Source organism: Macrotis lagotis, chromosome 4 (genome assembly GCF_037893015.1).
Source record: "Macrotis lagotis isolate mMagLag1 chromosome 4, bilby.v1.9.chrom.fasta, whole genome shotgun sequence".
In the NCBI taxonomy this organism is placed as follows: Eukaryota; Metazoa; Chordata; class Mammalia; order Peramelemorphia; family Peramelidae; genus Macrotis; species Macrotis lagotis.
Genome location: NC_133661.1, coordinates 10,256,816 through 10,268,891, shown reverse-complemented (window position 1 = coordinate 10,268,891; position 12,076 = coordinate 10,256,816). Strand labels below are relative to the sequence as shown.

Genomic DNA, 12,076 nt, shown 5'->3' with positions numbered 1-12,076 from the left:
CCCTTCTCCTTAGTTTAGAGATGAGAAAACTGAGACAGACAGGGCCAGATTTGTACTTGGGAACCAGAGCCTTCTTGACTCCAGATCTGGCCCTTTGTGTAGCGTGTTATCTACCCTTCCACAAGATACCTAGCGTATCCAGCTGGTATTGTTGAACTAGGCTCTCGAGGTTACTTTCTCTTTAGTTACAGTTCATTCATTTTTTTGTATGGAAATCTGAGGTTGTACATTTTATTGTTGCCTTCTTTCCTGTATTTTGTTTTCTGGAAATTTCCAGATATCTTAGCTGTGGTACTGACCTTGTAGCTATTGCCTAAATATCTGGTTTGATGAGTATATAGAGGTAATTGGCTACCTCCTTCTTTTTATTTTTAAAGCCCTTTTGATTATATTTGCAAGACATCAGATAATTACACTGGTAGGAAGACTGAAGTTGTTCCCTGGCTAGTCAATCAATGACTTCTCTATGTCTTTGTGGAGCTGTCAAAGATGTCTGATAAGGAAAGGAATGCCAGCTGGATTGATGGGTGAGGACCATGGGGCATTGCCTCCTTAGCCAGAGAGGATCATGGGAGGATCTAAGAGGATCAGAATCCTAAGTGAGACAGTTACCTGAAACAGAATATTTGATTACAACTATGTCGCGGGGTCTGAGGGCATCTGCCTGGCTTTTGTGGGCTGGGTAGGGCAGCTATGACTATCCTGGAGAACGCCTCTACTCCCTCTACCCTAGCTGACTGAAGAAGAAAGGACCTGGCTGCCCCTGGGGGAACATGGCCAGAGAAGGCCAGCACCAGAGAGGCTACGTGGCCATACCCCAAGAACTCAGTGAAGCCCAGCAGAGCAGCAGAGTGGTCCTCCAGTGGGAACGATGTGTTGGGACCAGTAGACCCTACTGAGGGACATCCTGAGCCCAGTGGTTATGTGTGACACCATCCTCAGAAGACATCGGGGCCTCTGGAGCAGTGGAGTGGTGAGTTCTCCCTCCCCCTTCTCTGCATTTCCCAAGCCATCCTTGGATGTGATCCCTCTGATGGCTCTCTCTCCATTGGAGGGGGGTATCTAGATAGGTTTATGGAAGAGATGGAATGACTCTCATCTTCCTGTGATATTTCATGAAAGGCGTTTGCTCATTGTGTCTTGTGACTAACAGGGAAAAAGGAAACAGGGAATTCATAAGCTGCCCATTGGAATGACCCTCAGCCAGGGGCAGCCAGCTTTTTCTCAGAGGGTCCTGGACTGACCAGTAATTGAGGGATGTGCTGAACTCCTGGTCAGGAGCCTCTCCTTCCTATACTCTAAGCTATGGTTCAGGAATCCAAAACTTCTTCTGAGACAACATCTTTTCATCCAGTTATTACTCATTTCCCCTTTCTACTTTTCCTTTTGGATTCCTTTACCTTCTATCAACAGTAGCAATGAATGTACTATCTGAAGGCCACTAAAATCTTCCATTCCTCTTCTAAATTGTTTTCATCTTTTGTAATCCTTTCTTTCATAACTTAAATTATTTTAAAAAATGTAACTTTCAAAGCTGCATGACTTGTCTGTTTCCTTTTAGCCTTCATTCCGTCCTGCATTTTAAATAAAGGATTCAATGATGTTTGAACTCTGTATGTACGTGTGTGTGTGTGTGTGTGTGTGTGTGTGTGTGTGAGAGAGAGAGAGAGAGAGAGAGAGAGAGAGAGAAAATATTGAGTTAAGTGACTTGTCCAAGGTCACACAGCTAGTAAAGTATCAAGTGTCTGAATCCAAATTTGAATTCAGGTCCTCCTGACTCCAGGGCCAGCTCTGTTCACTGTGTCTACTAACTGCCCTGGATTCAATGACTTTTTTGATAACCCTATCATGAGTCCCTCTCTTTCTAGGACATGTTTTTTTTTCAAGGCAATGGGGTTAAGTGACTTACCCAAGATCACACAGCTAGGTAATTTGAGTATCTGAGGTCAAATGTGAACTCAGGTCCTCCTGATTTCTGGGCTGCTACTCTATCCACTGCACCACCTAGCTGCCCCTATTCTTCTACTTTTAACTGCTTTGCTTTAGCTTTTGAAAGAACTTTTAAATTTTATTTAATAAAAATGGTCTATGCTAATTTTTGCCATGCTCTCTATTCCATTTTTGGTCATAAGATTTCTCTATTATTGTGAAAGGTATAAAAGGTATAGTTTTTCTAATTTGCTTGTGACCTAAGGCATAAATCTATTTAAAATTTGACTTGGTATATGATTGACTTAATTTCAATTTCTACTATATTGTTTTCTAGGTTTCTTAGTGGCTGTTTTTGTTGCCATTATTGTTTTCAAGTTGTGAGACTTGTTGAGGTTTGAAGACATCAAATATTGTGCTGTGTTCATTTGGTTCTGTAGGTAGTGTACTAAGTTTTTTCCCCCCTGTGTTTTAACAAGTAACAGGTTGCTTTACTGGTTATTGTTTTATAGTAAAATTTAAAATCTGTTTTTAGTGTTAAGTTCCTTCCTTCCTACTTTTAAATTTTTTTCTCTTGAAATTTTTGAGCTTTTTGTTCCACCAGTTTATGGTTTGGTAGTTTGAATGGTATGGCACTGAAGAAGGGAGTTAATTTAGGAAACATTTTAATTTTTATTGCATTGGTACCTTCTTTCCATGAATAGTTTCTCCCATTATTTATTTCTTTTAAAAAAATTTTTATTTATTTGAGGCAATGGGGTTAAGTGACTTGCCCAAGGTCACACAGCTAGGCAATTAAGTGTCTGAGGAAAGATTTGAACTCAGGTCCTTCTGACTCCAGAGTCAGTGCTCTGTCCATTGCGCCAACTAGCTGCCCCCCCCATTATTTTTTCTTAAAAGTGTTTTGTAGCTCTATTCATATAGATGCTATGTATATCTTGATGGATAGATTACCAAATACTTTATACATTCTGTAATTATTTCGAGTGGAATCTGTCTTTTATCTCTTCCTATTTGATTTTGATAACAAATGAAGATTCATGTGTTTATTTTATATCCTGCAACTTTGCTGAAGTTATTAATTTTTAGATGATTTTTAGGTTTCTCTAAATAGACCATTATATACAAAAAAGAGTCATTTTGTGATCATTTTTCTATGCTTTTATTCTCAAATTTATTTTTCTTGTTTTATCTTGCTATTTTAAAGGAGGTCTGGAGGGTTGCTATAATATAGTTGACATTTCTAGCACTGTGTCAAATTGTGGTAATAAAGGACATCTTAGTTTTTCCCTTAATCTTTTTATTTTATTTTATTTTTCCAATTACATGCAAAGATAGTTTTCAGCATTCAGTCATTTGCAAGTTTATGAGTTCCACATTTTTCTGCCACCCTCCCTTCTCTCTCACCTCACCATGATGGTGAACAATCTGGTAAGAGTTGTACATAGAGAATCATGTTGAATATATCTCCATATTGGTCATGTTATGAAAGAGGAATTAGAACAAAGGGGAAAAACCAGGAGAAAGAAATAAAAAACATAAAATAAGTTTTAAAAAGCAAACAGAGTGTGCTTTGCTCTACATTCAGACTCCATAGTTTTTTCTCTGGATACGGATAGCATTGTCCATAGCAGTTCTCTCAGGATTGTCCTGGCTCTCTGAACTGTTGAGAGGAGCTGCTCCCATCAAGGCTGGTCATCTCACAATGTTGCTGGTAATTGTATACAGTGTTCTCTTGGTTCTGCTCATTTCATTTAGCATCAGCTCCATTTCTAAAGTCCAATCATTCATGATTTCTTACAGAACACATTCCAACACATTCATGTACCAACCTTGTTCAGCCATTCCCCACCTGAAAGACGACCCCTCAATTTCCAGTTCTTTGCACTACAAAAAGAGCTGCTATAAATATTTTTGAACATGTGAGACTTTTCCCATTTTTTTAATGATCTCTTTGGGATACAAACTGAGTGATGGTATTACTGGATCAAGGGGATCAAATTGCCTTTTGACTTTGCCCTTAATCTTGCTGGAAAGGTTATACTTCCTGGTAAGGTCATAATTCCTAGGTTCCTTCTGGTATGTTGACATGCCTCTAGAAGTGGGTAGCAGCTACTTGCTCATTTTGCCAAGTCCTAGGAAGCCCTACCTCATCTCAGATATATATCCATGGAAGACAGTGAATCCCTCTGATTGTTTCTGTAAGGAGGCAACAAGCCCCTCCATTTTCTTCAAGAAGTGCCCCTCATTTTTTTTCTTAGTTCCAAATGCTGAATTCCTTCTTCGCTCTCTTTGCTGAGTGATATTCTTCCACCCAAACCACAATAGTATTCACTTTGCCTTCTTAAGGTTCCTTTCTTATGTTTTTCACACAGAAACTTTTTTCCTCAAGGCAATGGGGTTAAGTGACCTGCCCAAGGTCACACAGCTAGGCAATTAAGTGTCTGAGGTGGGATTTGAACTTGGGTCCTCCTGACCCCAGGGTCAGTGCTCTATCCACTGTGCCACCTAGCTATCCCTGCACAGAAGTTTTTAAGGAACATGTGATAACTGGAAGTGTGGGAGGTGTGCCCTAATTCTAGATCTATCTTATCTTTTGGTTCCAGCTGTATGTTTGGATCCTTCTTTCTATCCACAGAGCTCTAATAGTGACAGGAAGTAAACAAAAAAGGCCCCTGAGCTGCCAAGACAAATGTCATGAAGTTTACACGTGAAGGTTTGTACCCTTTACTCATTTCCAGGCCTCTACCAAGAGGCAAGTCCAATGATAATAATAACTCCATCCTCTTGAGGGATAGAGGGATAGATAACTACAATATGTGAATCCTTAGACATATTTATTAAATTTGCAGACAGTGCCAAACTATGGTGAATATACTAATACACTGAGTGGCAGAAGTAAGATATGTAAATATTTCAGTGGCTCAGAATATGAGGCCTTGAAATACACTTATAAGAACTTTCCAAGTTTACATCATTTCAATAATTGATATTTTTAGAGTATAGTTTCTTAACTGATTATGAATATTTTCTGTGGTTATCAATGTACTTTTTTTCATTAAAATTTAAAAGATCCACCTTTTCTTCCTTCCATATCTTCTCCCTTCCTCCTTCATTAAGAAAATAAGAAAAACAAAATCACTTATTACGAACATACACATGTCAAACAAGGGGAATTCTCTGATTGACCATGTATAAAAAAATATGGTTCACTCTTCACTCTGAATCTATCGACCCTATTAGCTTCTTCCAGTCTATCAGAAGGTAAATGAATCTTCTGGAATCATGATTTTTTCACTTGTATTGATTAGAATTCTTAAGACTTTCATCTTTTTTGTCTTTCTACTATTGTTGTTATGTATATATTGTTCACCTGATCCCACACTCTTCACTTTGTTTCAGTTGGTACGTGACTATATTCTGTCCACATTCTTCCATCTTGTCTATAAGGCTAGCCGAGAACTTGTCATAAGCATTAATGAAATACAGATACTCTGTGTCTATAGTGTTCCTCTTAATCTTTTAATCTTGTAACAAGTATAAGAATGTTTATTTGGCATGATTTATTCATATTGAGCCAGTATTCACTTCTGGTGTTCGTTGCTTCCCTTTTTACGTGTTCACAAATATCTAGTCTAAAATTTTCCCTAGGATCAATATTTAGCTTATGAGTATGTAGTTTGGAGACTAATTTCACCCTACCTTTGAAAATCAAAACAGTTTTCTAGAGTCTGTGTTGTTCTCCATCATTCCTCAAAAGGTGACCAGTGGTCATAGTGGATAAAGCACTGGCTCTGGGAGTCAGGAGGACCTGAGTTCAAATCTAGTTTCAGACACTTATGATCTTAGGCAAGTCTCTTAACTCCATTGCCTTGCAAAAAAAAAAAAGGTTTATAGTGGTCCAGCGATTCAAATGGAAATCTATATAAACAATATAGATTTCAATACCTTAGCATGTATCTTGTTTGAACTCAAGAGTGTTGAGCTCTTTGAGAGCAGCCAGCAGGTCTGGCGCCATCTTATATCTGGATTTCTTAAAATCTGAACTAAAGAGTCTGGTTCTGTTCTTTTTCCATTTGAAAAACATTTTTTCTTAAGGGAAACAAGAAAACAAAGTAGGAATTTAGGCATTCCACTTTCCATGTAATTTGTTAGCATCACATTAAATTCAGCCTGAGCAATGGGTCAGCCACTTCTTGCTTTCTTTTCTCATTCCAGACAGAGCAAAATATGCTTTTTGTTGTTTTGAATATTTTCCCCAAGTCTCAATTAACTCCAGTCTGTAGCCTCATTTGATTCCATTTTCAGAGGCTCCCAATGGGTTAGTTCTTGAGTCTGTGAACTTCTTTCCTCTTGTTTCTAGCTTCTGAACTCTTGAGAATGTGCACCCACAAAGTCACTAGGCAATCTTTGTGCCAACACCTTACTTAATGTTGCTTCATCTCCTTCCTCTGTCCTTTTAGCCATTTTTGTTCAGTCCTTTCCTGTCTGTGGCAGAAATATCAAAAGCACAATCAGCATTGAGCAACTCTTCCTTCTTCTCCTCTTTCATGTTCCTTCTTATCCATATCAAGCTGTCAGAACCTTCTGCAAACCTCTCTTCTCAAAAAAAAAAAATCCCTTTTTGTTTTCCTTCACTTCCCTAGCCAGCCTTGATAATCTTCAACTTTGGCACTCTTTACATCCCTTTTTATCTACCATGCTTCTCTATTCCCACCTAGTTACTGGATCTGGCTTTCATCTTTTGTTCAATTTTCAAAATCCCCATCTTGGTTGAGTTACTCCCATTCTGCAACTGCTTCTCTTTCTGTTTCTGTCTCTGACTCTGGCCCTGCTGTCACTCTGTCTCACTCTGTTTATGTCTGTCTGTCTCTCATCATCCATCCACATATCTATCTATCTGTCTGTCTGTCTGTCTATCTATCCATCTAATCTACCTAAACATTTATCCATTTATCTGTCCATCCATCTATCCATTCCTTTCTCTCTCTCTCTCTCTCTCTCTCCATCCATCATCCATCTAATCTAGCTAATCATCTATCCATCTGTCCATTTCTATCCATCCATCCATCTATCCCTTTCTCTATATCTGTCTATCTATCTATCTATCTATCTATCTATCTATCTATCTATCTATCTTGAGGGCTCCCCTTGTTTCCTGAGTTGAATTCCCTCATAGAATTTTGGATTCTGAGATTCTACCCATTCTTCCTCAGAACCCTCTAGAATCTATTTTCCCCGCATCTGAGATGCATACCATATTCTACCCCATTCTCCTTTCCTCTGCCATAAAAACTCTAGGAAGTAGTCACTTCTCAGTGTTATCATTATTCCCACCTCAGCCACTGGTTCCCTCGGCACCAAGGTCTCTTGCCAAGCCTTCTCACCTCTTTCTTCTCTTTCCTTTGGTCGCTTCTCAGTTCTCATGGATCCAGCTGTTCTAAATCCCATGTACATAGCCCCTAAGCCTACAAACCCAGCCTCATGGTCTCTCCAGAGCTCTGCTTCGAGCTCAAACTCTAATGGCTTGTTGGACAGCTCCATCTGGATGCACCATTACCACCTCTATCAACAAGCCCAAATCAGAACTGGTTTTCTTTCCTCTCCAACCTGCTCTTCCTCCCAATTTCCTTATTAGAATCAATGGCAGGACACACTTTTCCTCACCCCCTTCCCCACTCCCTCCTTCTAATCACTTGTCAGTCTTGAGGATTTTATTTCCTCAGGATCCTTTCAATTATCTCCTTCTCTTTCCTCATCCCCTAATCACCCTGGGTCAGTCTCACCATCTTTTCCTTGGACCTTGCATTTGTTCTGATTTGACTCCCTGTATTCAGAGTATTCTTTTTTCCAATCTGTCCATATGGCTTCAAAACTGAGATCCCTGAAGCAGGTCTAAACATGTCCCTCCTTGTGGCTCACCATTGCCTCAACAGTGTATGAGCTGATGTCTTTGGTGTTTAAAGACTTCCCTGATTGACTCCATCCTTTCTTTCTCCCTTGCCCTTCCCCCCACCCCAGTCTTTCTTCATTGGCATTTTATTCTTCATTTCGCCCTAAAATACTCTGGTTTCTTGGTTCTAGAAAGAGAGAAGTTTCCTGTTGAGTTTGCTCTATTGTTAAGGGAGCTAAGAGAAACCTTCCGGTTGACATTCATTGGACCCAAAAATGTCCCATGGGACCCAGCCCTAAAGCACTTTTGTAAATCCCTCTCCTATTTCAGGAGAGAGGAAGACTCCTGAGGTAGAACTGATGAGCACCAGGACAGTGTGGGACAGGTGTTTCCAAGGAAGTTCTTCCTCTTGGGCCAGGTGGTTCTCATGACCAACTCTTGGTGAAATGGGAAGTAGAAATATTTAGCTTTTGTCTTCTTCCTCCCTCCCAGTGCCAGATCACCTAATAGGCATCTATAAAACCTGAGCCTTGGGGCCCTAAGTTTAGCAAGTAGCATTCATTAGGTATCTGTGGGGAGAAGCAGCAGATAGATTGTAGAGTTAGGGAGAGCTGAGTTTATATCCTCAGATAGTTATAAACTGAAGAATAGAGAGGGAAGAGCCTGGGGAGAGTCCCTTCATTTGAATACAGGCCAGGCCATATAAGCTTTGACTGATCTGCAGTGACTTACATAGAAGGCTCACACTCAAAGACTTGAGGAAAGCTTGCCCCTTCAAAGGTCCCTGTTCTTTATGTAGAAATTTTCCATTGGGTCCATTTCTGTGTCTCCTATACCCTTTCTAATGGTGCAGCTTCTTTGGGGAAACCAAGATCACCATACCTTTTTTCAGTTCTACATTGTTAAGATCTCACTACCCTCTGAAATAATTTGCTGAGCAACATTGAAAAGCAATTTTTTTCCTTTTGTGATGAGGGAATGAAAAATAACTTTGGAGGTTTAATAAGGGAACATTTTTTGTCCATGTTTTAGAATAGTCAGACGTTTCTCATTGAATCTATACAAAGCCATTTTGACGGATTGATGTCCCTCTTGACTCCCACTCCAGCAGTGTCAACCCTCACCCCTCAAGGAAGTTAGAAGTTCAAGAAAAATGACCAGAAGCTAGAAAGAAATTCTAGAAAAAATGACCAAGAGCTAGAAAGAAGTTCTTGAAAGATGTCCAGAAAAAGTTCTAGAAAAATGGTTGGGCAGTAAGAAAGAAATTCTAGAAAAATGATCAGAAGTTAGAAAGCCCCTGAGGTCATTCACATTCTCATGTCCTCTAAATCAGATAACTTTTGGTTCCCTCTCACTGGAGGCTTCAAGCTAAAGCAGGATTTCTCTTCTCTGGGGAGACTCCAGAAGAGATTCTAGCCTAGCTAGACTAGACTGATGCCAGCTCTAAGATTCAATGAAATTGGAGGGATGAGATGGAGAGTGAGAGGGTTAGGGTACTGGGCATCAGCAAGGAAGAGAGCTTCCTGGGAGGTAAGGACAGCCAGAAACAAAGGAGCTCACAGAAGGAAGAGGTGGTGAGGAGGCACCCTATGAATAGGGTCACCCCCATATTCACAGCTATTGAACTTCCATGTGAGGAAACTCTCAGCAGATCAGAACTCTATCTGCAGGTCAGCTTCAGCATAGTCCCTGCTAAGTGACTTGTCCAAGGTCACACAGTCAGGATGGGCTGGAGTTGAGACTTGAGCCCAAGTCTTTTGGATTTCATGCCAGCTCTCCGAGATGTATGCCATGTTAGCTCTTGATATGCACAAGATAAAAACCCAAACGGTCAAGATACCACATGTCCTCAGGGGCTGAGATCTTGGGAGATTTCTCCCAAATCTTTTCTATGGTCAGGCTTATGCCCTTGGAAAGGGGTCTTATTTGTTTACTCACACTTTGACCAGCCAGAGAATTGGATCTGGCTCAGTGGTCCTCTATTTCACAAGTGGTTCCTGTTCTGTACTCCCATAAGGACCAGACCCCATGCAAGGACTCTCTCTGGCTATTATGCCATAATCCTGGGGTAAAGTTATATAAAAATAAAGAAAAGAGGGAAAAGAGGAAAGGGAAGCTATATAAAACAGTGGATAAAGCACCTGGCCTGGAGTCAGGAAGTCATCTCTTCCTGAGTTCAAATTCAGATGCTTGCTGGCTGTGTGACCCTGAGCAAGTCACTTCATCCTATTTACCTCAATTTCCTCATCTATAAATAGATTTGGGGTAATGGCAAACCACTCCAGGACCTTTACCAAGAAGACTCCAAGTGGGGTCATGAAAAATCATGACTAAAGAGTGACTGAACAACAAGGGAAAAGAGGAAGATGAAAGAAAGGGGAAGAGATCACAGCTGCTCAGACTGTCCGAAACGGGGAGAGAATGGAATGGATAAATGACAGGCCCAAGGACATATTAGTAAAGAGATGGTGGATGAACATCTGGAACAGGATGATCATGAAGGGTCTCTTGGTTCTCTCTGAATGGGCCTAGGCAGATTGGTCTGAGCCCTCTCAGACATTACTGAATTGGAAGACCAAAGGAATGCAGAAGATGGTCCAGTTTGTTTCATAAAGCCTGTCATGTTCTTATTGTGGAAAAGATGGAGAGACATGGACCACGCTATAGTAAGATGAGCTGGTTTCTGGACTGAATGACTGAACCCCCAAGGGGATGGTTTGGTGTCTGCTGGGAAGGAGGTCTCCAGTGAGGTACTTCAGGGATCTATCCATGCCTGGCCCTGGGCCCTTTAACATTTTTATCGATAACGTGGACAAAAGTTTAGATGACAAGTTTATCAAATCTGCGTCTGGCACAAAGTTGGGAAGAACAAAGCACGAGGAGACAGAGTCAGCATTCAGTAAGTCTTGACAGGTTAGAACACTGAACTGAACCTACTAATAAAATATCGTAGGAATAAATGTAAAGCCTTTTATCTGAGTTCAAAAAGCTTGCCTCACACATGCCAAAGTTCAGCTCTGGGCTGCTCTTCTCTGTGTGACCTTGGGCAAGTCACAAAAGGTTCAGGTTGGACTTGCTTCAGATGTCAGTTGAGGGGTAGATTACCTCCCATGTCCTCCTTTCCAGCCTTAAATCTGCAACTGGGCTCCAAAGTTGGGGGGAGTAGGTCAAGCAGTGGCTTGTCTGAAGGACTGCAGGTTTGGCTTGGCCTTGTTTGTGTGAGAGCTCACCTCTTTAGAATATCAGTGATCTAGAGAACTTTCCAAGAAATGCAGCCAAGATGGCAAAGGGCCTTAAACTTGTGTCAGATCCTTGGTCAGAGGAAGTGGGGAAGAAGAGAAGACCCCAAAGGGGCACTGTGGACCCATTTGCACTAGAGTACTTAAGGGGTTCTCTAGTACCCCTTGATCCCAGGGATCAGAACTTGGAATGATGAGTGGAAAGTGCCAAGAAGAAGATTTAGTTTTGAAATCAAGAAAAATTTCTTATGGACTTGAGCTATCTCCAAGTGGACTAAAGCACCTCAAGAGCTATTGACTTCCTGATCATGGGAACTCTTCAATCCAACCTTTTGGCCCTGCTCACTCATGGCCAGGCCATAGAAGGGACTCTTCTAATATGGCCGCAGAGGTTCCTTACAGTTAACCTCCAAGAGATGGATTTGAAGTCTTGTCAAGCAGAAGCAGATACTTGAGACTACAAGATTATCTTTTCTTACATAATTGAGATTCCCACTTTTTTTTAAACTTTACTTTTTCCCATTTACTTATTTTTCCCACTACGTATAAGTGGTTTTCAACAATGATTTTTTTTCTTACATTTTCCTCCCTTGGCCCTTCCTTCCCCTTCCCCTTGTCAGAAAGCAATATAGATTCCATATCTATAGAGGTTATTACTTCTTGTAGGAGGGGAAAAACCCATCACTTGGGAAGTGACTGAGAAAATTGTGGGATATGCTAGTAAAGGAATATTATTGTAAGATACTAGCAAGTGGGAGGAATTCAGGGAATTGCCAGGGAAGCCTGGGAAGACTTGTTGCATAAGGAGGAGGAAAAATCCTCAATGATGATGATGATGATGATGATGATGATGATGATGCCAGCAGCACAAATGCAACAAATGAAAACTACTTACAGCTCCTCTGGATCATGAGAGCAGCAATCCTGAGACCCTTCCCAGATTCTCCTCTCTCCCCAATAGAGCTTAAACCATTTGTGTTTCTTTTTAAAATGTCTATGTAAGAAGTGTGAGTTA

General features: G+C 40.7%; 1 protein-coding gene across 1 annotated transcript in view; it reads left to right on the top strand.

Annotated features, from left to right (window-relative positions):
* Window positions 1-621: 621 nt before the first annotated feature.
* ZRANB1 (zinc finger RANBP2-type containing 1) overlaps window positions 622-12,076 on the top strand; it is a 107,703-nt gene continuing 96,248 nt past the window's right edge. Inside the window, exon 1 of the mRNA XM_074232212.1 lies at window positions 622-973. The gene's annotated coding sequence lies outside the window, so the exon portion shown is untranslated. The remainder of the gene's footprint in view (window positions 974-12,076) is intronic.